The sequence below is a fragment of the Gorilla gorilla genome, chromosome 6 (genome assembly GCF_029281585.2).
Source record: "Gorilla gorilla gorilla isolate KB3781 chromosome 6, NHGRI_mGorGor1-v2.1_pri, whole genome shotgun sequence".
NCBI lineage: Eukaryota > Metazoa > Chordata > Mammalia > Primates > Hominidae > Gorilla > Gorilla gorilla.
In genome coordinates this window covers 64,674,131-64,699,915 of record NC_073230.2, presented here as the reverse complement: position 1 = coordinate 64,699,915, position 25,785 = coordinate 64,674,131, and the positions used below count along the sequence as shown (strand labels likewise).

General features: G+C 42.8%; 1 long non-coding RNA gene across 3 annotated transcripts in view; it reads left to right on the top strand.

Moving 5' to 3' along the window:
* The window catches only part of LOC109027702 (uncharacterized), a 38,472-nt gene that overhangs the window by 5,303 nt on the left and 7,384 nt on the right, over positions 1-25,785 (top strand). Inside the window, exons 3-9 of one of the 3 annotated variants that reach the window (XR_008667270.1) lie at positions 459-531; positions 7,209-7,392; positions 11,942-12,026; positions 15,206-15,328; positions 21,027-21,514; positions 22,501-22,559; positions 22,948-23,022. This is a non-coding gene — a long non-coding RNA (uncharacterized lncRNA). The remainder of the gene's footprint in view (positions 1-458; positions 532-7,208; positions 7,393-11,941; positions 12,027-15,205; positions 15,329-21,026; positions 21,515-22,500; positions 22,560-22,947; positions 23,023-25,785) is intronic. The other 2 variants (XR_008667269.2, XR_010134449.1) reach the window with 2 other exon arrangements.

The following is a 25,785-nucleotide window of genomic DNA, read 5'->3' as shown; positions in this document are numbered from 1 at the left end:
CCTCCCAGGTTCAAGCAATTCTCCCTGCCTCAGGCTCCCAAGTAGCTGGGATTACAGGCACCTGCCACCACACCTGCCTGATTTTTGTATTTGTAGTAGAGCTGGGGTGTCACCATGTTGGCCAGGCTGTTTTGAACTCCCAACCTCAGGTGATCTGCCCGCCTCAGCCTCCCAAAGTGCTGGGATTACAGGTGTGAGCCACTGCACCCGACCTGCTAGTGGTTCTTGAGCACAGTGAGTTCTGCTTTTTCCCAGCTTTAATGAATGTCTGGTTCTTCCTTTTTTGTGCACTGTGTGTCAGCATTGTTTCAGTAGTAAATACATTCTGGATCTTAGAAATAATTTTACTCACAGGAAAAGAAAAAATAATACTGCCTATTTTATAATAATAATATTTAATAACCCAAGCTATTAAACCCATTAAATTGAGAAAACTTGTATTCCTGTGATTTCGACAGTAAAGGAAGAATGGTATGCCAGAATCACTAAATGAAGAAAGATGGTGGATCAGCTTTTCTGCAAAAAAATTTGGTAAGTCTCTTTTTTCCCCTTTCCACTCAAGTATATTACTGAGTAATGTTTTTTATAATGTTGTTTTATTTTAGGAAAGTAAATATAATGAGCAGGACTCAGCTCCAGTTTTTTCTTACTGTTTTGTTTTTGAGACGGAGTTTCGCTCATGTTACCCAGGCTGGAGTGCAGTGGCACAGTCTCGGGTCACTGCAACCTCCGCCTCCCAGATTCAAGCGATTCTCCTGCCTCAGTCTCCCAAGTAGCCAGGATTACTGGCACCTGCCACCATGCCCAGCTAATTTTTGTATTTTTAGTAGAGATGTAGTTTCACCTTGTGGGCCAAGCTGGTCTCGAATTCCTGACCTCAGGTGATCCACCCACCTCAGCCTCCCATGTGCTGGGATTACAGTTGTGAGCCACCACACCCAGCCTCTCTTACTGTTTTTTTGTTTTTTTTTTGAGATGGAGTCCAGGCCGGAGTGCAGTGGTGTGATCTTGGCTCACTGCAACCTCCGCCTCCTGGGTTCAAGCAATTCTCCTGCCTCAGCCTCCCTAGTAGCTGGGATCACAGGTGCATACCACCACACCCAACTAATTTGTTTTTGTATTTTTAGTAGAGACGGGGTTTTACCACGTTGCCAGGCTGGTCTCAAACTCCTGACCTCAGGTGATCCACCTACCTTGGCATCCCAGAATGCTGAGATTACAGGTGTGAGCCACCGTACCTGGCCAGGAGTGGATTATTTTTATGGTTCCCCTTTTTAGACCATATAGGGTAACTTCCTGATGTTGCCATGGCATTTGTAAACTGTCATGGCATTGGTGGGAGTGTAGCATTGAGGACAACCAGAGGTCACTCGTGTCACCATCTTGGTTTCGGTGGGTTTTGGCTGAATTCTTTACTGCAACCCATTTTATCAACAAGGTCTTTATGACCTGTGTCTTGTGCTGATCTCCTCTCTCACCCTGTGACTTAGAATGCCTTAACCATCTAGGAACGCAGCTCAGCAGGTCTCAGCCTCATTTTACCCAGCTTCTATTTAAGATCGAGTTGTTCTCATTCAAACACCTCTGACAGTATTGCTGCTTTCTCTAAGGTTCCTGAAAGGGAGAGAGGAAATCTTAGATTTGTCATTGCTGGGAACCACTGCAAGTATTCAGGAAGTATTCACTACTTCCAACCTCATAATCCTGCAGTCATTTGGCACCTGTGAGTCAGGTGCGGGGTGGGGGGAGCTGGGCAGTGCAGAAGACAGTGGCCTGCCCCGTGCATTCTGGAGCATTCAATCTGGTGGGGAAACGTGTAGTAAGTAGGAGATGTTTACTCTGTAAGAAGGTATAAGGTCTGGGAAAGAATTAAGTGGAATAAGGGGAATGGGGAGGCAGGGGGTGTGATTGGGGCAGCCTTGATGATGTGTGATGAGCACGTTCTGTAGTTGGCCTCGCCTCTTTCTAAACTTCCACTTTTCACTCTCAACTGCAACTGGTTCTTTTTTATTTTATAAAAACTTTGTTAGAATTAGGTTTATATATTTCCTTGTTGAATTAACAGAATAATTTTATTTAACATCACTCTCTAGTGTGACTGAAAGCCTCTAATCCTTTACTATTATTTGTTTATGGGCATATTTCTTTTTACAGCTATGATAATTATTTCATTTTGTGTGGTTTCTCAAAAATACATGTGTTTCTGATCTCAGAGAGTTCCTGTACTAGAGCCCTTCAGATTTGGTGCTAATATCATGAAGTAAGAATTTAAGACAAATCTTGAGATGTTAGAGGAAAGCCAATCTAAGAACAAAGATTAATTAGTAATAAATAATTAAATTGTTAATTAATTCCAAGTTGACATTTAAGTTGAGGTGTGGAGGTGAAGGAGACAGTTGGATAAATAAGTCTGGAAGTAAGGAGAAAGATCTGGCAATAGATATAATTTTGGATTTTGTTTTTTTGTTTTTGTTTTTGTGTTTTGTTTTTTTTTGAGATGGAGTCTCGCTCTGTCACCCAGGCTGGAGTGCAGTGGTGTGATCTCGGCTCACTGCAAGTTCTGCCTCCTGGGTTCATGCCATTCTCCTGCCTCAGCCTCCCAAGTAGCTGGGACTACAGGTGCCCACCACATGCCCGGCGAATTTTTTTTTGTATTTTTAGTAGAGACAGGGTTTCACCGTGTTAGCCAAGATGGTCTCGATCTCCCGACCTCGTGATCCACCTGCCTCGGCCTCCCAAAGTGCTGGGATTACAGGTGTGAGCCACCGTGCCCAGCCTATAATTTTGGATTTTATAGTTGTGTTTTGATAGCAATTGTTGATATCACCAAAATAATTCATCAGTGAGCTCCCTGACAACTCCCCGACTTTTCTTTTTAAAGAAACAGGGTCCACTGGATGCGGTGGCTCACACCTGTAATCCCAGCATTTTGGGAGGCTGAGGCGGGTGGATCACCTGAAGTGGGGGGTTCGAGACCAGCCTGACCAACATGGAGAAACCGCATCTCTACTAAAAATACTCAATTAGCTGGGCGTGGTGGCGTGCGCCTGTAATCCCAACTACTTGGGAGGCTGAGGCAGGAGAATCACTTGAACCCAGGAGGCGGAGGTTGCAGTGAGCCGAGATTGCACCATTGCACTCCAGCCTGGACAACAAGAGTGAAACTCCATCTCAAAAAAAAAAAACAAAGAAAAAAAGAAAAAGAAAAGAAAAGAAACAAAGAAACAGGGTCTTATGTTGTCTGGGATGGACTAGAACTCCTGGGCTCAAGTTATCCTCCTGCCTCAGTCTCCTAATTAGCTGGGGCTACAGGCACATGCCACCATGCCCAGCTTTGAGCCACTCCCAACTATCAGGTTGCAAAATATTTAAATGTTACATACAGAGGTGCAAGGGAGATCTATATATAAATAGCACGATATAAATTGCTTGAATCTTTCTTTTTAGAGTTTTGTTTGGATGTGGCTTCAGAGCAGGGATTAGTCAATTCATTTTTACTTTTTTTTTTTTTGGTGGATTCTCACTCTGTCGCCCAGGCTGGAGTGCAGTGTCACGATCTCAGCTCACTGCAGCCTCTGCCTCCCAGGTTCAAGCAATTCTCTTGCCTCAGCCTTCTGAGTAGCTGGGACTACAGGTGCCTGCCACAACACCCGGCTGATTTTTTTTTTGGTAGAGATAGGCTTTCACCATGTTGGCCAGGCTGGTCTTGAACTCCTGACCCAAGTGATCCACCTGCCTCAGCCTCCCAAAGTGTTGGGATTACAGGCATGAGCCATCGCTCCTGGCCCTTTTTTTACATTTTTAAATTACAGTTTTTATACCTATTCAAAAGTAGAGAAAATAGTACAGTGAACACTAAAATACCCATTCCTCAATTTCTGTGATCATTAAGATTGTCCTACATTTTGTTCTTCTATTCCTTTACCTCCCTTTGCAGGAATATTGTAAAGCAAATCAGTCATCACATCATTTTATCTGTTCAGTGTGCATCCCTGAACAGCATTAACATTTTCTTATACAGCTACTATCTCATCACATCTGACAAAATTACAATGATTTTTTGGTGTCAGCTCATCTGTAACCCTTAGTTGAGTTTCCTCACTCTTTTTTTTTTTTTTTTTTTGAGACAAAGTCTTGCTGTGTCACCCTAGGCTGGAGTGCAATCTCAGCTCACAGCAGCCTCTGCCCCCCGGGCTCTAGCAATTCTCCTAACTCAGCCTCCTGGGTAGCTGGGATTACAGGTGCACGCCACCATGCCCGGCTGATTTTTGTATTTTTAGTAGAGACAGGGTTTCACCATGTTGGCCAGGCTGGTCTCAAACTCCTGACCTCAGGTAATCTGCCCACCTCGTCCTCCCCAATTGCTGTGATTACAGGCGTGAGCCACCGTGCCTGGCCAAGTTTCCTTACTCTTACCTGAACAGTATCTCATTTCCTCATTATCTGAAAAATTTTGCTTTAAATCTGTGTCCAAACAATCTTCATGTGCTAACTTTGGTTGTTATGCCTCTTTTAATCTAAACTGGCCTCTGCTTACTATTTTTATTTCCCATTTCATGAATTCTTTGTGGAAAGTTATTTCTTTTAAAATAGCATGCTCATGAGGTTGAAGGGGTAAAGAACATTGGTTCTTTACCAATGTGGTTGCAGTGTGGATGAAAATTCAACCTGAAATGTGCCTGTTTGCAGCAGCCAGTGGAGGAGGGTTGTTAATTTCACAAGCAGTTAGTGGCAAAAGGCTGCTTCCAAATAGTATTTGCAGGCCAGCTGTGGTGGCTCACACCTGTAATCCCAGCACTTTGGGAGGTCAAGGTGAGCAGATCGCTTGAGGTCAGGAGTTTGAGACCAGCCTGGCCAACATGGTAAAACCCCGTCTCTACTGAAAAGTTCAAAAATTAGCCAGGCGTGGTGGCGGGCACCTGTAATCTTAGCTACTCAGGAGGCTTAGGCAGGAGAATCACTTGAACCCAGGAGGCGGAGCTTGCAATGAACCAAGATCATGCCACTGCACTCCACCCTGGGTGACAGAGTGAGATTCCGTCTTGGAAAAAAACAAAACAAAACAAAACAAAAACAAATAGTATTCAGGTTGTGTTCTTTATTGTCTATAATTTTTTTCTCTTCTTCCTAAGAATATTGAAAAACAAAGTTTAATCTTTTAAGATCTTAGAGTTATTAAGATTGTCTTAGGATCAGGACACTTAAATCTGCCAAAATCTGGTTGGTAATGATTGGTCATTTATTTTTATTATTATTTTTTTAATTTTTAACATTTTTATTTCTCAGCCTTGGGATTCTGATATGTAAAAATGCAAGTATCTTCAAAGATAGAAAACATATACAGATATCATTAAGATGGCAGAACTCGGTATATACAATCATGGAGCAGTGCCTTCTACCAGCCCTCCAGCTAACTGCAGCTGCAAGCATGATTCTCATGCTGTCTTGTACTTAGTGTTCAACCAGTGACCCAGCTTCCTCAATCATGGGGAAGGGCCATCAGCAAATGGCACTCAGGCATGGGGGCTTGAGAAAAGATCCCACACACTCACGGCCATGTTAGACATTTCATGAAAGGATTAGGTGTGTTACCCCCGGCTTTCTCCGCCAGAGTTTATTGAGACTGATAATAAAGTAAATGCATTATAAGCCACATATACAAGTTGTGGAGTCAAGGAAACAGAGTGACTTTTCTGTGTGTCCTATTTTATAGGCTTTAATTAAATTATTTGTGGCCTTGGATTGGGGGCAGGATTTGGTTATTATTTTTTATTGTACTTTAAGTTCTGGGGTACATGTGCAGAACGTGCAGGTTTGTTACACGTGCCATGGTGGTTTGCTGCACCCATCAGCCCATCATCTACATTAGGTATTTCTCCTAATGCTGTCCCTCCCCTAACCCTGCATTCCCCGACAGGCCCTGGTGTGTGATGTTCCCCTCTGTGTCCATGTGTTCTCATTGTTCAACTCCCACTTATGAGTGAGAATATGCAGTTTTTGGTTTTCTGTTCTTGTGTTAGTTTGCTGAGAATGATGGTTTCCAGCTTCATCCATGTTCCTACAAAGGACATGAACTCATCCTTTTTTATGTCTGCATAGTATTTCGTAGTGTATATGTGCCACATTTTCTTTATCCAGTCTGTGATTGTTGGACATTTAGGTTGGTTCCAAGCTTTTGCTATTGTGAATAGTGCCTTGATAAACATACATGTGCATGTGTCTTTATGGTAGAATGATTTATAATCCTTTGGGTATATACCCAGTAATGGGATTGCTGGGTCAAATGTTATTTCTGGTTCTAGATCCTTGAGGAATCATTACACTGTCTTCCACAATGATTGAACTAATTTACACTCCCACCAAAAGTATAAAAGTATTCCTATTTCTCCACATCCTCTCCAGCATCTGTTGTTTCCTGACTTTTTATTGTTTGCCATTTTAACTGACGTGAGATGGTATCTCATTGTTTTTGATTTGCATTTCTCTAATGACCAGTGATGAGCATTTTTTCATGTTTGTTAGCTGCATAAATGTTATATTTTAGATTATTCCTGCTTTCTCTTGTGGACATTTAGTGCATTAGTCATTTAGTGCTATAAATTTCCCTCTAAACACTGCTTTAAACGTGTCCCAGAGATTCTGATATGTTGTGTCTTTGTTCTTACTGGTTTCAAAGGACATCTTTATTTCTGCCTTAATTTCGTTATTTACCCAGTTCTCATTCAGGAGCAGGTTGTTCAGTTTCCATGTAGTTGGTGTGGTTTTGAGTGAGTTTCTTAATTTTGAGTTCTAATTTAATTGCACTATGCAATGAGAGCCTGTTTGTTATTATTTCCATTCTTTTGCATTTGCTGAGGAGTGTTTTACTTCTAATTATGTGGTCAATTTTAGAATAAGTGTGATGTGGTGCTGAGAAGAATGTATATTCTGTGGATTTGGGGTGGAGAATTCTGTAGATGTCTATTAAGTACGCTTGGTCCAGAACTGACTTCAAGTCCTTAATACCCTTGTTAATTTTCTGTCTCATTGATCTGTCTAATAATGGGTCATTTATACTTGCCTTTGCTTTAAGCCTGCTTCAATAGTTAGTAAATATGTTTCTAGAGTTTTTGCAATTTAAAAAAATTGAACTGCACCTTGCTTTGGATTGTACTAAAATCTGATTTCAACACAAGCATAGTCTCCTGAATTGCTTTGGTTTTGTTCAGCTGAAGCCTTGGGGAGCACTGAAGCCAAGGCTCTACTGTACCAAAAATTTGAAGGCCATGCGAATGATCTGTATGTGGAAGGGCTACCAGAAAACATTCCTTTCAGAAGTCCCTCGTGGTATGGAATCCCAAGGCTGGAAAACATCATTCAAGTGGGCAATCAAATTAAATTTCTTATTAAAAGGTAAGATGATAATCTGCAGAAACAAATTCAGTGTCTTCCCTAAGGAGAGATTAATTCGATGAGGAAGGGCCTTTTGTCCCCCTCTCATTATGACTTCCTTATATTTACAATTAACATTCAGATTCACTTATTGAACAAACATGTATTTAGTATAAGTATCAGATGCGCAAAATTGGGTCTAGCAAGAACCCTGTCCTTGGGAAGCTTAATATTATGAAAAATGCAATGAAGAGTTATTGAGCATTTTTAGGGGAGAAGGCAAGGATGGCATACCCAGATCAGTCATTTGTGCATCCAGAAGGGAGGGAACGTGTTCCAAATATGAGTAAAGGCAGGGAGATGTCAAATATGCCCACATATTCACATACCTCACCCATTCTGTGTGGAGTGAGGAGTGCCATGTGGGCATGGTGGGATTGCATAGATAGACTTGCGTGGCCAAATGGAGGAAGGTCTTAGATCCTGCAAAAGCAGTGGCAGTCATTAAATGGTCTCATAGCAGTTCCCTCTTAAAATAATTTGGATCTGCCCTTTAGAAAGGTTATTCTGGCTTAATTTTGAAGGGTAATACATGGGTAGTTTGAGTGTTGGAGGTAGGAACAGAAGGCCTCTCTACTCATGAAAGGAATGTTGAAGTGGGTTGAGTCTTGCTTACTGATTGAGGTTGTGCATCTGTGTATATTCATTGGGACTGAGTTATATATGGAGAGGAAAGGTTTAAGATGATACAGCAAGCTGCTTCTGGCTCTGCTGTGAGACAGTTCATCTAAGATTCAGAAACAGAATTGAGCTGGTTTGGGGGAAAAGTGACTTTTGTATATTTATCTTAAAAAAAGATGACTTCGGAGACATCCAGCTGGTCTCACCTGAATGTCTGAAAATTGCTATTTTCAAAATTCAAGTCACCAAAATGATTATTTTCACTATAAAATGAAGGCAGAATGGATTATGTTTAAAAATTGACCAGGCACAGTGGCTTCCGCTTGTAATCCCAGCATTTCGGGAGGCTGAGGCGGGTGGATCACCTGAGGTCAGGAGTTCGAGACCAGCCTTGCCAACATTGCAAAACCCCGTGTCTACTAAAAATACAAAAATTAGCCAGATGTGGTGGCGCGCACTTGTGGTTCCAGCTACTTGGGAGGCTGAGGCAGGATAATTGCTTGAACATGGGAGGCGGAAGTTGCAGTGAGTCAAGATCGCACCACTGTACTCCAGCCTGGACAACAGGACGAGACTCTGTCTCAAATAATAATAATAATAATAATAATAATAATTAGCAGTGCACAGCTGTGTGAGAAAGGCCTGTAAATTTCTTCTAAATGCTTTATTATAATATTAATATCAACATGTACTTATGGTCCAGAACTTCTTATGCGCAATACAACTGTGGTTACTCAGCCAAGCACAAATACAACAGGTAAAATAGTTGTGAAATCCTTTTAAAAAGCACAGATTAATCTTGAAGCTTTTAAAAATTAATCTTTTAAAATGATGGAACTGCTCCTTCCTTCACCTCCCCAAAAAATCTTTTGCAGAAGCTCAATACAGGCACTCCTTGATTTATCAATATGCACATATGCAGTGTAGGGATAACTGAAGCTTTTTTTCTTTCTTCCTTTTTTTGATACAGAGTCTCACTCTGTCACCCAGGCTGGAGTGCAGTGGTGTGATCTCGGCTCACTGCAACCAGGCTCAAGCAATTCTCCTTCCTCAGCCTCCTGAGTAGCTGGGATTACAGGCGTGCGCCACCACGCCTGGCTAAGTTTTGTATTTTGTGTAGAGACAAGGTTTCACCATTTTGGCCAGGCTGGTCTCAAACTCCTAGGCTCAGGTGATCTTCTGCCTGAGCCTCCCAAAGTGCTGGGATTATAGATGTGAGTCACCACACCCGCCATTAAGCTTTGAACTTTGGCCAGTGGTATCCAAGAGAAATACAATGTGTGCTGCAAATGCAAGCCACATACATAATTTTACATTTTCAAGTTCAACCTGAAATCATTATAAATAAATACACAATGAAGTATTTCACATTCTTTACTTCATTTGCATATGTTCTTTTTGTTGAGAATTGATGTGTCTTTCATACTCACAGCATATTTCAGTTTCAAGTAGCCACACAACTGTTCAGGGATAGCAGTTACTGTCCGCATTTGGACCTTAATGTTTATTCATATGAGCCCTGTTCCTAAAATGGCAAATACTGTAACTCTGGCCTGCACACGAATATCACAGCCTAATAGGAAAGATCTAAGAAGTCCCCATTGAACAAATAATGTTCTGTTCTTTTTTTCTTCTTCTTCTTCTTTTTTTGAGACGAAGTTTTGCTCTTGTTTCCCAGGCTGGAGTACAATGGTGCAATCTTGGCTCACTGCAACCTCCACCTCCTGGGTTCAAGCAATTCTCCTGCCTCAGCCTCCCAAGTACCTGGGATTACAGGCCTGTGCCACCATGCCTAACTAATTTTTGTATTTTTAGTAGAGGCAGGGTTTCGCCATGTTAGCCGGGCTGATCTCGGACCCCTGACCTCAGGTGATCTGCCCACCTCGGCCTCCCAAAGTGTTAGGATTACAGGTGTGACCCACCGTGCCCAGCCTATTTTCTTTGTTAGAGCTCTTTATTAGAGCTTTCTTTCTTTCCCATCTTTTTGTTTGCCATTTTGCACCGTCAGAGTAAGTGACCACAATTTGTAGATTATCTACCACCTTAGGAACTTAAGTTGCCAAGAACCAATAACTAGCCATTTAGTATGAAGTTTTGTATTGTCAGGAAATAAGTGTTGGGAATCAAGTATGAATTATGTGTGCATATTAGGTGTTTACAAATTTGTGCAGTTAATCATTCTCATTAATACTACAGTGAATAAATGTTCTCAAGTTGGGTTAATGGGTGTGTCCTAAAATGCTGCTCCTTCAGCTCTCACAGTACCTTGGGGCAATTAGTGAAGGTCAGTCAGTGTGCCAAATAGATTTTGTGTGGATTATGGCATGGAAAGTGGTTGAGAAATTCTGTAGTAGGGTAAGAAAATAATCCTTGTCCAGGAGTCCTGCAGTGGAGAAGACAAAACTCAGTGCTTAACTCATAGGTTAAGCATGTTTTTTCTTTCTTTCTTTCTTTCTTTTTTTTTTTGAGACAGAGTCTTGCTTTGTTGCCCAGGCTGGAGTGCAGTGGCATGATTTTTGCTCACTGTAACCTTCACCTCCTGGGTTCAAGCAGTTCTCCTGCCTCAGCCTCCCAGTACCTGGAATTACAGGTGCACACCACCATGCTGGCTAATTTTTGTGTTTTTAGAAGAGATGGGGTTTCACCGTGTTGGCCCGGCTGGTCTTGAACTCCTGACCTTGTGATCAGCCTGCCTTAGCCTCCCGAAGTGCTGAGATTACAGGTGTGAACCACTGTGCCTGGCCCTCAGCATGCTTTTGATTTAGCCAAAGAATCAAAGCATTGGTGAAGAATTGAAGATTGGAAGTTACACATTTTTTGCTAAGGGAAGTAATAGAGAAAGAAAAATATTCCTGGAGGTAAATCTTCAATTTGGATTAATGTGAACATGAAGAAACCTGTAGAAACCTTCATTTCTCAAGACAAAGCTTAAATTCAAGGTTGTGAGGAATACAGTCACTGCTTTTGTTAGGGGCAGTTGTGACAGTGATTGCAGAAACTGAGACTGCAAAGCCTGTATTATATAAAGAATGTGCAAGCGCCATAGAAGACACTGCAAGGATTGGTGCTGGAGCAGTGCTGGACCTGCCATCATCACCAGAGTGCAGCAGAGAGAATCTCCTCTCTTGCCATCACTAACAGCACTTGACTTTGTCCCACTCCTAAAAGATCTTGGAAGGAATTAAAGGTGCTTGGTGGTTTCTCATTCCAACATAACCTTACTTGGCCTGACCATGAACCATGCATTAGTCTTTGGACAGGGCAATTCAAATCACAGACCACATAACAAAAGAATTTTGTGGCCATCAGAACTGTCTCCTTAAACACACCATGGGTGCGCTGTGTCCTCAGCTTGGTGAAAGGTAGATGTCACACGCGAGAAGGTGGTGGAGCCAGGCACGTGATGGAGCCTCGAAGAGTGGGAGGTGGCAGCTGGCTCTGTGAGGAGGGTGTGAAGTCCTCCCTAGGAGGAGCAGACGCCAGAAAAGGAGGTGAGGGTGGGCAGAAGAGGAGGCTGAGCAGCAAGTGAATAGACGCGCTCGACCTCAGAGGAGGAGAGTCCCGTGTCTTTATTGGTAATATTCAAATGTGGTTGATACTGGAGTTATTTTCTGTGGCTGAATGGTTCAACTACTCTGAAATCCATGGGGCAAAAAAAAAAAAAAACAAAAAAAAACTCATACTAAAAACCCTTGAGATGCTAAGTTTTAAAGTAAAGGAAATGTTACAAGATTTTCTGAAACCACCAACCTTTAGCAATATTTTCAGACCTTCTCCAACATTTTCCACTGCCTTTGTCAGCAATCAGAGATGACCTTCACACTGAGGCAATCTTCCACTTCCGTTACCCTTTTCCTTTTCTCACTCTTTCTCTCCTTTCCTCATCCAGTAACTCCAGTCGGACTCCATTGTCTCCAAGTCGACTTTCGTCCTCATCCACAACTCCTCCACACAAGCCCTGAACACGTGTCCATGTAAGTGACATCCTTTATGTCTTTATTTTTATATTTATTTTGTTTTGTTTTGTTTTATTTTATTTTATTTTATATTTTATTTTATTTTAATTTTTATTTTATTTTATTTTAATTTCGAGATGGAGTCTCCCTCTGTTGCCCTGGCTGGAGTGCAGTGGCACAATCTTGGCTTACTGCAACCTCCACCTCCCGGGTTCCAGCATTTCTCTGCCTCAGCCTCCTGAGTAGCTGGGATTACAGTCACCCACGACCACACCTGGCTAATTTTTGTAATTTTAGTAGAGACGGGGTTTCACCATGTTGGCCAGGCTGGTCTTGAACTCTTGACCTCGTGATCCACCCGCCTCAGCCTCCCAAAGTGCTGGGATTACAGGCGTGAGCCACCGTGCCTGGCCCATGATTTACTATTTATAAGAACATGGGCGTACTACTTGTGTAACACTTATCCCTGTATTTTAGATGGGAGTTGCTGAGGTTTGGTGACTACATCTGGCCTCTCAGGGAAATGGCCAAGTTGTTCACATCTCACCTGTATAATGTGAAGTTGTTTGTCAGCTTCATTGGTTACTACTGTGAAATGATTTATAAAGGGAAATTTTTGTTTTTATTTTTTTATTTTTAGTAGAGACAGGGTTTCACCGTGTTAACCAGGATGATCTCGGTCTCCTGACCTCATGACATGCCTGCTTCGGCCTCCCAAAGTGCTGGGATTACAGGCGTGAGCTACCGCGTCTGGCCATAGTAAGGGAAATTTTTTATAAAAAGAATAGATTTAGGCTGAGCTCAGTGGCTCACATCTGTAATCCTAGCACTTTGGGAGGCCAAGGTGGGTGGATTGCCTGAGCTCAGGAGTTTGAGACCACCCTCGGCAACATGGTGAAACCCCGTCTCTACTAAAATACAAAAAAACAAAACAAAACAAAAAAATTAGCTGGGCATAGTGGTGGGTGCCTGTAGTCCCAGCTACTGGGGAGGCTGAGGCATGAGAATTGCTTGAGCCTGGGAGGCGGAGGTTGCAGTGAGCTGACATCACGCCATTGCCAGCCTGGGCAACAGGGCAAGACTCTGTTAGTAAAATATGTCTAGTACCAGATGCTTTTTGGTCTCCTAATGACCTATCAAACTGCAGGTTTTTTGGCTTTGTAATATATTCAGTTCCACATTTATTCAAGAGGACTTTTTATATGTTCATTATGTGCCAAGTACTGGGTGGCACACTAGGTGACAGAGATGAACAAATCTCTGATCCCAGGATTTCACAGTGGATGTTGGAATTTAGTGCCATTTAGCTTCATTCAATTCTGCAGTAGTCCCAAGATTTTCCAAGATCATCCTGTCCTCCAGTGTCCTGTTGATTCAACTTCAGAATATATCCCGGAGTCTGTCCCTCTTCATTCCTCACTGCTGCCACCCTGGACCCATCTGCCATCATCTCTCACCTGATTTATCTCAGTAGTCTCCTAACTGGTTTTCTTGTTTCCATGCTTGCCTCCTTCAGTCTATTCTTTTTTTTTTTCTTTTTGAGACAGAGTCTTGCTCTCTCGCCAAGGCTGGAGTACAATGGTGTGATCTCTGCTCATTGTAACCTCCGCCTCCCAGGTTCAAGCGATTCTCCTGCCTCAGCCTCCCTAGTAGCTGAGATTACAGGCACGAACCACCATTCCCGGCTAATTTTTTGTTGTATTTTTAGTAGAGACAGGGTTTCGCCATGTTGGCCAGACTGGTCTTGAACTCCTGGCCTCAAGTGATCCGTCTGCCTCGGCCTCCCAAAGCATTGGGATTACAGGTGTGAGCCACCGCATCCAGCCTGTCTACTGTCAGTACAACAGCTAGAACAGTCCTTTTTCAGTGGAATTTAGATCATGTTTACCCCTCTGTTCAAACTCTCCAGTGGCTTTCTGTTTTCTACATGATCTTGCCCCCTACTACCTGTCTCACTGTGCTTCCTGCTATTCTCCTGCTCTTACTCCTCTGTATAAACACTGAGCTCATGGCGTTTCCTTTAACATGCCAGGCATGCTTGACCCTGTCCTGTCTCTGGGCCTTGCTGTTCCCTCTGCCTGGAACATTCTTCCCCTAGTGTCTGCATGGCTCACTGTCTCACTGCTTTGGATTGAGGCTCAAAAATCACCTTATCAAAAGTGCCTCCAGGGTGCTCTGCGTAAAATATATCCTCAACTCATTTCCTATTTGATGTCTGACTCCCCGACTCTTCTTCGCTAAAACGTAAGCTCCATAAGGAAAGGGATTTTGTCTGTTTTGTTCTGTTGTATCCCTAAATACCTAGAAGGTGCTCAGTAAATATTTGTTGGTTGAATGACTAAATCAGCCTATTATTGAATCAGTCAATGTCCTCTGTAGGAGGGACTTCTCATACCAGTGGTGCATATCTATATGTTAGCTGGTGTAGGGAGGGACGTGGTCAGAATGGCTCTGTCTGTGTGGAATAGTTTTGTGTAGCATAATCGCAGCAGGCTCCTATTGGGGTTAAGCCACAGTTTTAGCCTTATTAGTATCACTCTTTAATCATAAAGTCAGAGGATGTTAAAATTGAAAGGGATTTGAGAGACTATTCAGTTCGCTTTCTCATTATTGATGTGAGAATAACAGAGCCTAGCAAAAGTAAGTTAATTACTCACAATTGTAAAGCTGTGCAGGTCAATCTGAAATTAGGCTTCTGATATCACTCTGTAGTCTTTCCTACATGTGTTCTCCCGTGGCTGAGACAGTTCATGGGCTTTCAGGTTTGACAATTTTCTCTCCAGTCTCTAAACAGGAGCTTTTATCTGGACGTTCTAGGTTAGCCTAGATGGACGATGACCCTGTGAGGTGTGGAAAGTCCCAAAGGTTGACCACTGTGAATAGGAACTACCCTAGATGTGTCAGGAGCACCGCAGGCACGCTCACTCCTCCATTTGCTGGAGCCGTGTAGGGTGGAAGGAAACCCAAATCAACACCATTTGCTGTTTCAGTTCTTTTATTGCATGTGACAGTCCAGTGTGCCTCCATTTAAATTCAGATTTTTTGATGAATGGTCAGACCAGCTACAAGCCCTTTGGGCCAGAAGTCTTGATCTTGCCAACTGTTCATATTCTTTTCTCTTTTCTTTCCTTTCCTTTCCTTTCCTTTCCTTTTCTTTCTTTATTTCTTTCCTTCTTTCCTTTCTTTTTTTCTTTTAGATGGAGTTTTACTCTTGTTGCCCATGCTGGAGTGCAATGGTGTGATCTTGGCTCACTGCAACCTCTGCCTCCCGGATTCAAGTGATTCTCCTTCCTCAGCCTCCCGAGTAGCTGGGAATACAGGTGTGTACCACCACGCCCGGCTAATTTTTGTATTTTTTAAGTAGAGATGGGGTTTTACCATGTTGGCCTCGAACCCCTGACCTCATGTGATCTGCCTACCTCAGCTTCCCAAAGTGCTGGGATTACAGGCATGAACCACTGCGCCCAGCCAATAACAGACATTTTTTGAGCCCCTGCCAAGTGCCAGGCACAGATCTAGGTGCTGGGAACTAAGGGGAGAATGAGTAAGACAGTCTCTGTTCTCGGGGAGCTTCCGTTCTAGTGGTGGTGTGGTGGTGGAGAAGCAGACTATGTACATGCAACAAATGATATGTTTTCAGACGGTGACAAGTAATTTGAAGAAAATAAATAGAGCTTTGGGAGTTAGAAGGTTTGGGTGTTGGGATGGGTACTGACCTGTTGGGGTGGGCAGTGAAGACCTCTCTGAGGAGGTGACATTTGAGCTGAGGCAGCTCACTGGGCAAGAGTGGTTGTGATGGGTAGAACATCAAGTGCAGGGACCTGAGATGTGAATGGACTTGGCACGGTGTTTAAGCACCATAAAGATGGTCAGTGTGGCTGGAGCATAGTGGATCCTGGAGAAGCAAGTAATACTCAGATGAGGATGGAGCACCTTCTAGGCTATGGAAAGGAATCTGGATAATTCCAATGGGGCAAGAAGCACTGCAATTAAATCAGGGGTCGGCAAACTATGTCCCATGGGTCAAATCTGGCCTGATGCCTTTTTTTATGAATAAACCATATTGGAACACAGTCTCACCCATGGGTTTACATGTTGTCCATGGCTGTTTTTAATGTTACAAGAGCAGAGTTGAGTAGTTTCAACAGAGAACATATGGCCCAGAAGCCTAAAATATTTACTGTCTGGTTTTTATAGAAAAAGTTTACTGACCCCTGAATAAAATCTAAGTTTTGAGGAGGAGACACTCTGGGTACTATTGGCATGGTGTACCCAGGTATACTTTTGTCTCTTACCATTCTCAGACTAGGTACTACTCTGTGAATGAATGGTAAGAGACAAGAGTATACCTGAATAGTTCAGATAAGAAATAACTAGATGTTTGCTGGGCGCGGTGGCTCACGCCTGCAATCCTAGCACTTTGAGAGGCTGAGGTGGGTGGATCACGAGGTCAGGAGATGGAGACCAGCCTGGCCAACATGATGAAATCCCATCTCTACTAAAAATAGAAAAATTAGCTGGGCATGGTGGTGCACACCTGTATTCCCAGTTCCTTGGGAGGCTGAGGTAGAAGAATTGCTTGAATCCAGGAGGCGGAAGTTGCAGTGAGCCGAGATCGTGCCACTGTACTGCAGCCTGGGTGACAGAACAAGACTCTGTCTTGGAAAAAAAAGAATGAAGAAATAACTAGATGTTGAGCCACCAGAAAACAAAGATCACACTGTTTTTATTCTGTTTAAAAACACCTAGCTATGCTTCATACTCATTAAATATTGTTGAATGAGTGATGAGATGCTGAATAGGAGGTGCCAGTGAATATGAAGGGGAAGTGAGGTTTTGAGAGATATTTAGGAGGTAAATATGATCCACCTGCCTCGGCCTCCCAAAATGCTGGAATTACAGGCCTGAGCCACTGTGCCTGGACAAAGGTAGGTGTTTTTGTTTTTGTTTTTGTTTTTTTAGATGGAGTTTCGCTTTTGTTGCCCAGGCAGGAGTGCAATGGCATGATCTCGGCTCACTGCAACCTCCGCCTCCTGGGTTCAAGTGATTCTCCTGCCTCGGCCTCCCGAGTAGCTGGGATTACGGTCATGTGCCATCACACCTGGCTAATTTTTTGTATTTTTAGTAGAAACGGAGTTTCACCGTGTTAGTCAGGATGGTCTCTATTTGCTGACCTCAGGTGATCTGCCTGCCTCAGGCTCCCAAAGTGCTGGGATTACAGACATGAGCCACTGCGCCCAGCCAAAGGCAGCTTTTTAAAGAGTTGCACAGCACTGCATATGCTACTTAAAATGAGATTATTCTTCTTCATTCTTAGAATGCCAGTTGGTTTTATTCGTTGATAAATTCCCAGTTAGTCATACTCACAAGTGCAACATTGATGATGAGTCTGACATCCCTTCGTAATTTAAGAATCATTAGTATGACTGCCCTATGGAGGCATACTGCTCTCTCTCAGGTTTATTTCAATAATAAAACCTTTGGAAGTTTTAATAATGAAACTTACTTAAGGCCCTTTGCTCAAGAAGTCTGAATCACTGATCACTGCAATTACTCCCATGGCAGCTGTAGAGCAATTTAACAGGATAATAGTGAATAAGATAAATTACACTTCAGATTCTTAATGGATTGATGTGCAAAAGTATGTAAGGGAAGATGGGGGTGGGAGAAGAGCACCTTTCAAATTTCTGCACACAGTAATAATATAGGGAACTGGGCCATTACTGCTAGGGATTAGTCATCTAGTAACTACCTCTGGGGCTCAGTGGTGAGTAGAACATCCTGTTTATTATAGACAACAAATTGGGTTAATTCTCTTGTTTGTGTGCCTCTGTGGAGGGGGTGGAAATTCTAGGTGATCTGCTAATTGTCTGATTTAGAATACTCCCCTTTCTACTAAAGAATTAGTATCTTTGGTGTGAAAATAGGGAGGCAGACCAGTTTTACAAATAGCTACTGGCCAGGAGAATAAGTTTCTGCCAAGTGAGTGGTTAAAAAAAGGCAGACTGGAAAAATAACTGTGGGATGGTGGTAAGTATTTCTTTATTTACAAGGCTAACGTAAGTTCTCTCCATGTGTTGGGTTTAGAAGAGGGGATGGATTGGTTAAGAAGTGAGTACTATGCTTGCCTTGAGTGTCCCTTGATTTGTGTTTAGGGGAGAAAAAGTGAGGATGTGGTTATATGGGTAGGGAGTGGGCCCAGGGAAGGGGCCCAAGGAAGGAAATTCAGTAGACTTGACTGCAGTTCCATCCTTATGGACATTCCTTGGCACCTGGTCACATTATGGATGTCTCACCATCTGCTGGGTATTGATTTTTCTTTTTTTTTTTTTTTTAAGACAGAGTTTCACTCTTGTTGCTTAGGCTGGAGTGCAATGGCACAATCTTGGCTCACCGCAACCTCCACCTCCTGGATTCAAGTGATTCTCCTGCCTCAGCCTCCTGAGTAGCTGGGATTACAAGCATGCGCCACCACACCCAGCTAATTTTGTATTTTTTCTAGAGACAGTGTTTCTCAGTGTTGGTCAGACTGGTCTCTAACTCTCAACCTCAGGTGATCCGTCCGCCTCAGCCTCCCAAAGTGCTAGGATTGCAGACATGAGCCACCTCGCCTAGCCAATCACGATTTTAAAAAACCACCATAGCCTAGTTAATGATGTTTAATAGCTCATCACCACGAATCATTGTGCACACTCGCTATATCAGAGACTCTAAACTACCCAATTTTTTTTTTTTTTTTTAGATTGAGTTTTGCTCTATTGCCCAACCTGGAGTACAGTGGCACAATCTCCGCTCACTGCAACCTCTGCCTCCTGGGTTCAAGGGATTCTCATGCCTCAACTTCCCAAGCAGCTGGGATTACAGGTATCCACCACCACACCCAGCTAATTATTGTATTTTTTAGTAGAGATGGGGTTTTACATTGTCAGCCAGGCTGGTCTCAAACTCCTGACCTCAAGTAATCTGCCCGCCTCAGCCTCCCAAAGTGCTGGGATTATAGGTGTGAGCCACCATGCCCAGCCTAAACTGCCCAATTTTAAAGGGATAATTGGGAAAACAATTGTTTAAAAAGGAAATGAAGGAGTTGCCATGACTGCGGTTAGCAGTGTGAAGACCCTAGAAAACCTGTGTGAACTCCTGGGGGTTCACAGTCTACTGCCCGTTCAAGAGCCTTAGAAAACCAGGAGCCTTAGGAGACCAGGTTCTGAAAGCTTCCCAGGGCTGTATAAACTTCTACATTAAGTTCCAGGATGCCCGATGAGTAGTCCCACATTTCCACAGTAGACACGCTATTGCTGCCTCCTTCCTTATCATGAAAAGAGCAGAAGATGCAGATAATACATGAAGCAGGAAGACAAAGGGGAGACACTGAACTTGTCACCTACCTTTGGATGCCGCTCATGCCTCATGTTTCCCATTGAGCCTCACTTATCAGTGACACAGGGAATGGTCCCTTTGCTCTCCACTTTCCCTGTGGCTGCCTGGAGGTAGGGGAGGCAGGTCATGCCACTTGCCAACATTATGTTGCTGTGGATTCGTTGGAGCGACAGGAACAGGAAATTTTCCTGGTGGTGTATGTGTCACTGGGGCTCACAGGGGTACTTTTTAATCTTCTCACTGGCCTCTGTGATTCTGTGACCCTGGTTATTACATGTTCAGAAAGTGTCAGCTTATTTGAAAGTGATACTCTTATTTTTTATTTAAACATTGCCAAAAACCATCACACTTTTTTTTTAATTGAAACACTTTCGTATTTTTTATTTTTTGGAGACAAGAGTCTTGCTTTTTGATATAGACATGAAGGGACTCATAGTCCTTCCCCTACAGTATGTCTTTAATAACATATCAATGAAGGGTCGTGTCTGAATGAATTATAGAAGTTCAGTACCTAAAAAAGGAAGGTCCCAGAAACCGGGCTTTGGTTTATTTCTACTACTACACTTGCTATTGAAACCAAACAGACAACTTTATTTCTCTTGGATTCAGCTTTCTCATGTGTCAGAATGGGAGCGGAAGGGAGGCATTGGGATAAGTGTCATTCCACCGTCTGTACTTCTAATCTGGCTAACACACGTGTGCAAAATACTTAGATTTGTTGACAGCAGTTTCCTGGAATGCTGTCTTGAACGATTCTGAGGAGGTTTAGCAAGAAAGAGTGTTTCAGTTGATTGGGTGTATCTGTCATGGAGAAGGAAGTAAGGAGTGGGGAGCACTTGCAGCATTCCCAGGCATTCCTGTCCGTTATCTCAATACCTGATGCTGATGTTTCCTGTCCCTTATGAGGAATCCTGACTACTCTGTGTCTGATGACTTGAACTTACTGAGTACTGCTTAGTTGCATCATAGACACCACCTGTCTTTGAAGAGCTACCCTGCCTCTTGATGAGAATGCAAAGGCTGCTAGGGGCCACTGCTGTACGGAATGGCCTTCGGTCATCTCTGCTTAGAACACAGAGGTCATTTTGACTGATAACATAACTCTCCTTTTGATTGAAAGTGTTAAAATGGGCCGGGCACGATGGCTCATGCCTGTAATCCCAGCACTTTGGGAGGCTGAGGCAGATGGATCACTTGAGGTCAGGAGATTGAGACCATCCTGGCTAACATGGTGAAACCTCATCTCTACTAAAAATACAAAAAAGCTGAGTGTGGTGACGTGTGACTGTAGTCCCAGCTACTTGGGAGGCTGAGGCAAGAGAATCACTTGAACCCAGGAGGTGGAGATTACAGTGAGCTGAGATCACACCACTGCATTCTAGCCTGGGCTAGAGAGCAAGACTCCATCTCAAAGAAAAAAAAAAAAAAAAAAGTGTTAAAATATTCCTCCTGAAAGTACTTATCTTTTAGGCTTGTTCTTCAGATTTGCCCAATATCCTAAGCAAAATGCCTTCAATATGAAGTGAATATTGCTCGATTGTAGGGAACTTGTTCATAATGTACTTGAGAATGCAGATACAAATAAAAGAATGTCTGTGTCAAATTTTATCTTCTACAAATTATGTTCTCTTGCACTTTCAGCTCAAGCTCTTGGACTCAGAGGCAGTAAAAGTACCATATTCTGTGTTTGAATCAAACCCCGAGTTCCTGTATGTAGAAGGCTTGCCAGACAGAATTCCCTTTCCAAGCCCTACCTGGTTTGGAATTCCATGACTTGAAAGGATCGTCTGTGGAGTAATAAAACCAAGTTTGTTGTTAAAAAGTAAGTTCCAGGCCGGGTATGGTGGCTCACGCCTGTAATCCCAGCACTTTGGGAGGCCAAGGCAGGTGAATCACCTGAGGTCAGGAGTTCAAGACCAGCCCAACCAACATCTCTACTAAAAATGTTAAAAATTAGCCAGGCATGGTGGCTGGTGCCTGTAATCCCAGCTACTTGGGAGCCTGAAGCAGGAGAATCGCTTGAAGCTGGGAGGCAGAGGCTGCAGTGAGCCAAGATCACAGCACTGTACTCTAGCCTGGGCGACAGAGTGAGACTCTGCCTCAACAACAACAACAACAATATTAAAAAAGTAAGTTCTATTTGCCACTGTAGTCATTTCTGGAATTAAAACAATAAAATGATATTTCTACTGAAATGTTTTTCTAGCTAGAGGTGACAGGCGTGGCTGTAAGTCCTTGATGGAAAAGCCTGGCTCTGAGCTGCAGTCCTGGCACTCTCCATTGCCCCTGCAGTCCCCCATCCTGTACTCAGCTGTCTTAGTCAGTGCAAGAATAGTGACCACTGCCTCCATGGTGTTGAGAGGCACCGTGGTGGCTCACAGTACACCTAAGTACTTGAATGAAGTCTAATTTGCTGGGTTTTAGCTGCTCTGTTATTCGTGGGTCAATCTTGTGAGCGACTAAATATTGATGATTGAGTTTCTTTTCTTTTTTGTTTTTTTGAGACAGAGTTTCACTCTTGTTGCCCAGGCTGGAATGCAATGGCGTAATCTCGACTCATTGCAAACTTTCCCTCCTGGGTTCAAGCGATTCTCTTGCCTCAGCCTCCCAAGTAGCTAGGATTACAGGCATGCACCACCATGCCTGGCTAATTTTTGTGTTTTTAGTAGAGACAGCTAATTTTTCTGTTTCTAGTAGAGACAGGGTTTCACCAAGTTGGTCAGGCTGGTCTCAAACTCCTGACCTCAGGTGACCCACCCACCTCAGCCTCCAAAAGTGCTGGGATTACAGGCATGAGACACTGCACCTGGCCTGATGGGATGGTTGAGTTTCTTATTATATCTACATTTCTGTAGAATTTTAGTGGCTGAAGAAAGTATACTAGTGTTAATTTTCTTTTTCATGAAAGAAGTAATTTACTCTTCATATAATTACTTGCCAGTCATGGGAAGGAAAAGTCAGGGTTTTTGTCCACAATGATAGAAATTATTGTTACATTACAGGATGATTCTGCGAACGCCTTTAGGGAAAAATACTGGTCACATCACGACTGTTTTACTAGCTGTGAGACCACCATTGTACTGGCTACCGTAACATTTCTTGGTTTTCTTTCTAGACCTGAACTAGTTATTTCCTACTCGCCTCCTGGAATGGCTAATAAAATAAACACGAAAGGTAAGAGATTACCTGTACTTCCTATTATATTTCACTGCATTAAGACATCCTTTCTCAGCATTCCTTAAATCACACAGAATCATGGGCCACTCTCTTTGTGGAACTTGCAGTTAGTTTCTTGGCTTTTTAAGGTGTTTTATTTAATGGACCTCTTTTTCCTTTTTTAAAAAAAAAATTTTATTGGAAATGTCACATTTGCAATCCCACTTCATTCATGTTTCCATGGCTTTGTTGAGCCTCCTGTGGAGGATTACACTACAAGTTTAATTCTGCAGGTTCCTTTGAAAAGAGCCAAACTGAATAAATTTTAATACTCTGCTCTTATAAAGCATCTCCTTCTGTATTTTTTCCTACAATATACTAAAGTAATTCTGTGCTTATTTTTCAGCTTTGCAGTCCCCAAAAAGACCATGAAGCCCTGAGAGTAATGGAAAGGTTCCTGAAATTGAGGTCACTGTGGAAGGTAAGGGCCAGTCCTTGGCATGTTTCTGTTGATTCTCCAGTTTAATAGTTATGTCAATTCACTAGCTACATGTGTATACAGATGAAGGTAACCAAATTAGTTTCACGTGTGAACAGCTGCCTGTGATAAAGCTAAATTTCTGAATGTCTTTAATTAATTTAATTTCTGAATGTCTTTAATTAATTAATTAATCAGAGATCTCTCCTCTACATGAGGTGCCATCCTTTCCTGAAGGAGCTCCTTGTAAAGTGCATGAGGTGTTCCTTTTTTTTTTTTTTTTTTTTTTGAGACAGAGTTTCACTCTTGTTGTCTAGGCTGGGGTGCAGTGGCGCTATCTTGGCTCACGGCAACCTCTGCCTCCTGCGTTCAAGCGATTCTTTTGCCTCAGCCTCCCGACTAGCTGGGATTACAGGTGCCCACCACCACACCCAGCTAATTCTGTATTTTTAGTAGAGACAGGGTTTCTCCATGTTGGTCAGGCTGGTCTCGAACTCCTGACCTCAGGTGATCCATCTGCCTCAGCCTCCCAAGGTGCTGGGATTACAGGCATGAACCACTGTGCCTGGCCAAGGTGTTCCTTTTGGTAAAAAGACACACTCCGTGACCACATAGACCTGAGCCTGAATTTATAAAGATTTGAATAAGGTGAACAATGACACTATGTAGAAGGGAGGTTAATTCCAAGGTGACAGGAACTTTATGAAGTAAATTACACTTAAATTAGGCCTTGCTGGAAGAGGAGAATGTCACCAGGGAGAGACAAAGCTACTCCTGATAGAAGGAATAGCATGAGCAAAAGTGCAGATTAAAAAGTCCAGGTAATGATGACAATCTCATTCTAGGGAGCATATTTTATTCCAACTATATCTGGTGTCTCAAAAACTTTAGAGTCAGAAGAAGTCCTGGGACCAGCTGGTTCTAGGGTCACAGTAGTTGTACTCTAAAGCAACTCGTCCATACTGTCTTCAGTTGATACATTGGTGAGGGAAGCAACTGAAGAAGTAATGACCCCAAAGCTTCACCAGGATAGTGAGATGAGAGGCCACCACAAAGACCAAGACGTTCAGAAGGAAAGGCAGGACAGTGAGAAGACAAGCTGTCCTGAAGCCAAGTGACACATGCTTAGGTTGAGAGGTGGAGGAGAAGGTGTTTTATAGCATGGTGACACATTTTGCAAAAGCACTGAGAGCTGCACAAGACAGTGGTGTGAGCCTCCGCAAGGAGAGAGTGCCAGGTCAGCGAGCCCTGGGGGAATACAGTCTCCTTTAAAATATTCTGGACAGAGGAGAGCAGCTAGCAAAGTGAGTCTGATTTCTACTCTTTGTCTCGCCTCCTAACTCTAGTATAAAGTGACATTGCATGTGCTGGTGCTCTGATCTCAGTCTGTGGATATTAGATATTAAGATTGGGGAGAAAATAAAACAGCCAGTTAAAGTGCACCATTTTTACAGGCACTGTCAGTAGCATATAAGAAATAGCATGTTTCTCAAAAGTAAATTAGTTCATAGTAGTCAGTTGGCACATTCAGCATGTACTTCTATGAGATTTTTTTGGTATCTTTAAACTCTTCATTCATTAATCCTGTTAACTCAAAGCTTATTTAATAACATAAGCTCTTGGTTATGAACTAGATGTTAGGAACAATAGAGAAATGTAGAGCTAATGTAATGAGTTAAAAGGATTGGGGCTGTAGGAATAATGTTACCAGGAATAACTTGAGGATTGTTTGCTACTGTAGCTAGCTGTGATTTTCCAAATAGGGAGGTGCCTGTTTTTCTCACATAAAAGTAATTGTGCAGGTAGGCTGAGGCTGACATTGGTTCAGTTGCTCAAACATGGGTAAGACTGGCTTCCCTGTGCTTCTGTTCACTCTCCTTTCTGATGCACGATGACCAAGAGAGCTCCTGTCATCATGTCTCCATCCAATTATAAGTAAAGAAAATGCAGCATGAGCCCTGCCTGCACCCATGGTCAGGAAAAGCAAGAGGCTTTTTTTGAATCCTAGCAGAATTTTGCATAAGCGTCTTGGTTTTAAAAAAGATGAATTTTAAAATAATAAAATAAAGCACAAACTCTGAGGCCAAAGTGATAGGATTTAAATCTGTGCTCTGCCACTTAGGAAAATTACTTAAATTCTCTGTTGTTTAGGTTGCACACCTGTAAAATGGGAGGAGGAAAATAATATTTGACTCATGCTTTTTAAAATTTGAGATGTTACTTCTTTAATAAACAGCTGCTATCACTTCAGAACACTTGCTATTTAGGCAGTTAGGAATTTTTCACTAGAAGGAATGTAAAGAAAGACGATGGGCATTTGTAATGGATTTAACATTCATCATTTGACTGCCTGACTGACCCCCAGAGCTGTGATTTTACTCATGAATTTTTCAGAAGTCCCTTAGCTAGCAATGAGCCTAACCAGCCTCCCACTCTCACCATTCAGTGCTCTTTTGTTCTTCTGTTTCCCCTCAAACTTGTTTACCCTCACAGAGTGATAAAAACTTGCATTTCTTTTCTTTCCTTTTTAGAGACAGGGTCTTGCTCTGTCACTCAGGCTGTAGTGCAGTGGCGTGATCATGGCTCGCTGTAGCTTCAAACTCTTGGGCTCAAGCAATACTCCCACTTCAGCCTCCCAAGTAGCTGGGACTATGGACGTACACCACCATGCAAAGCTAAATTTTTTATTTTTTGTTGTAGAGATGGGATAGTGCTGTGTTTCCCAGGGTGGTCTCAAACTCCTAGCCTCAAGTGATCCTCCTGCCT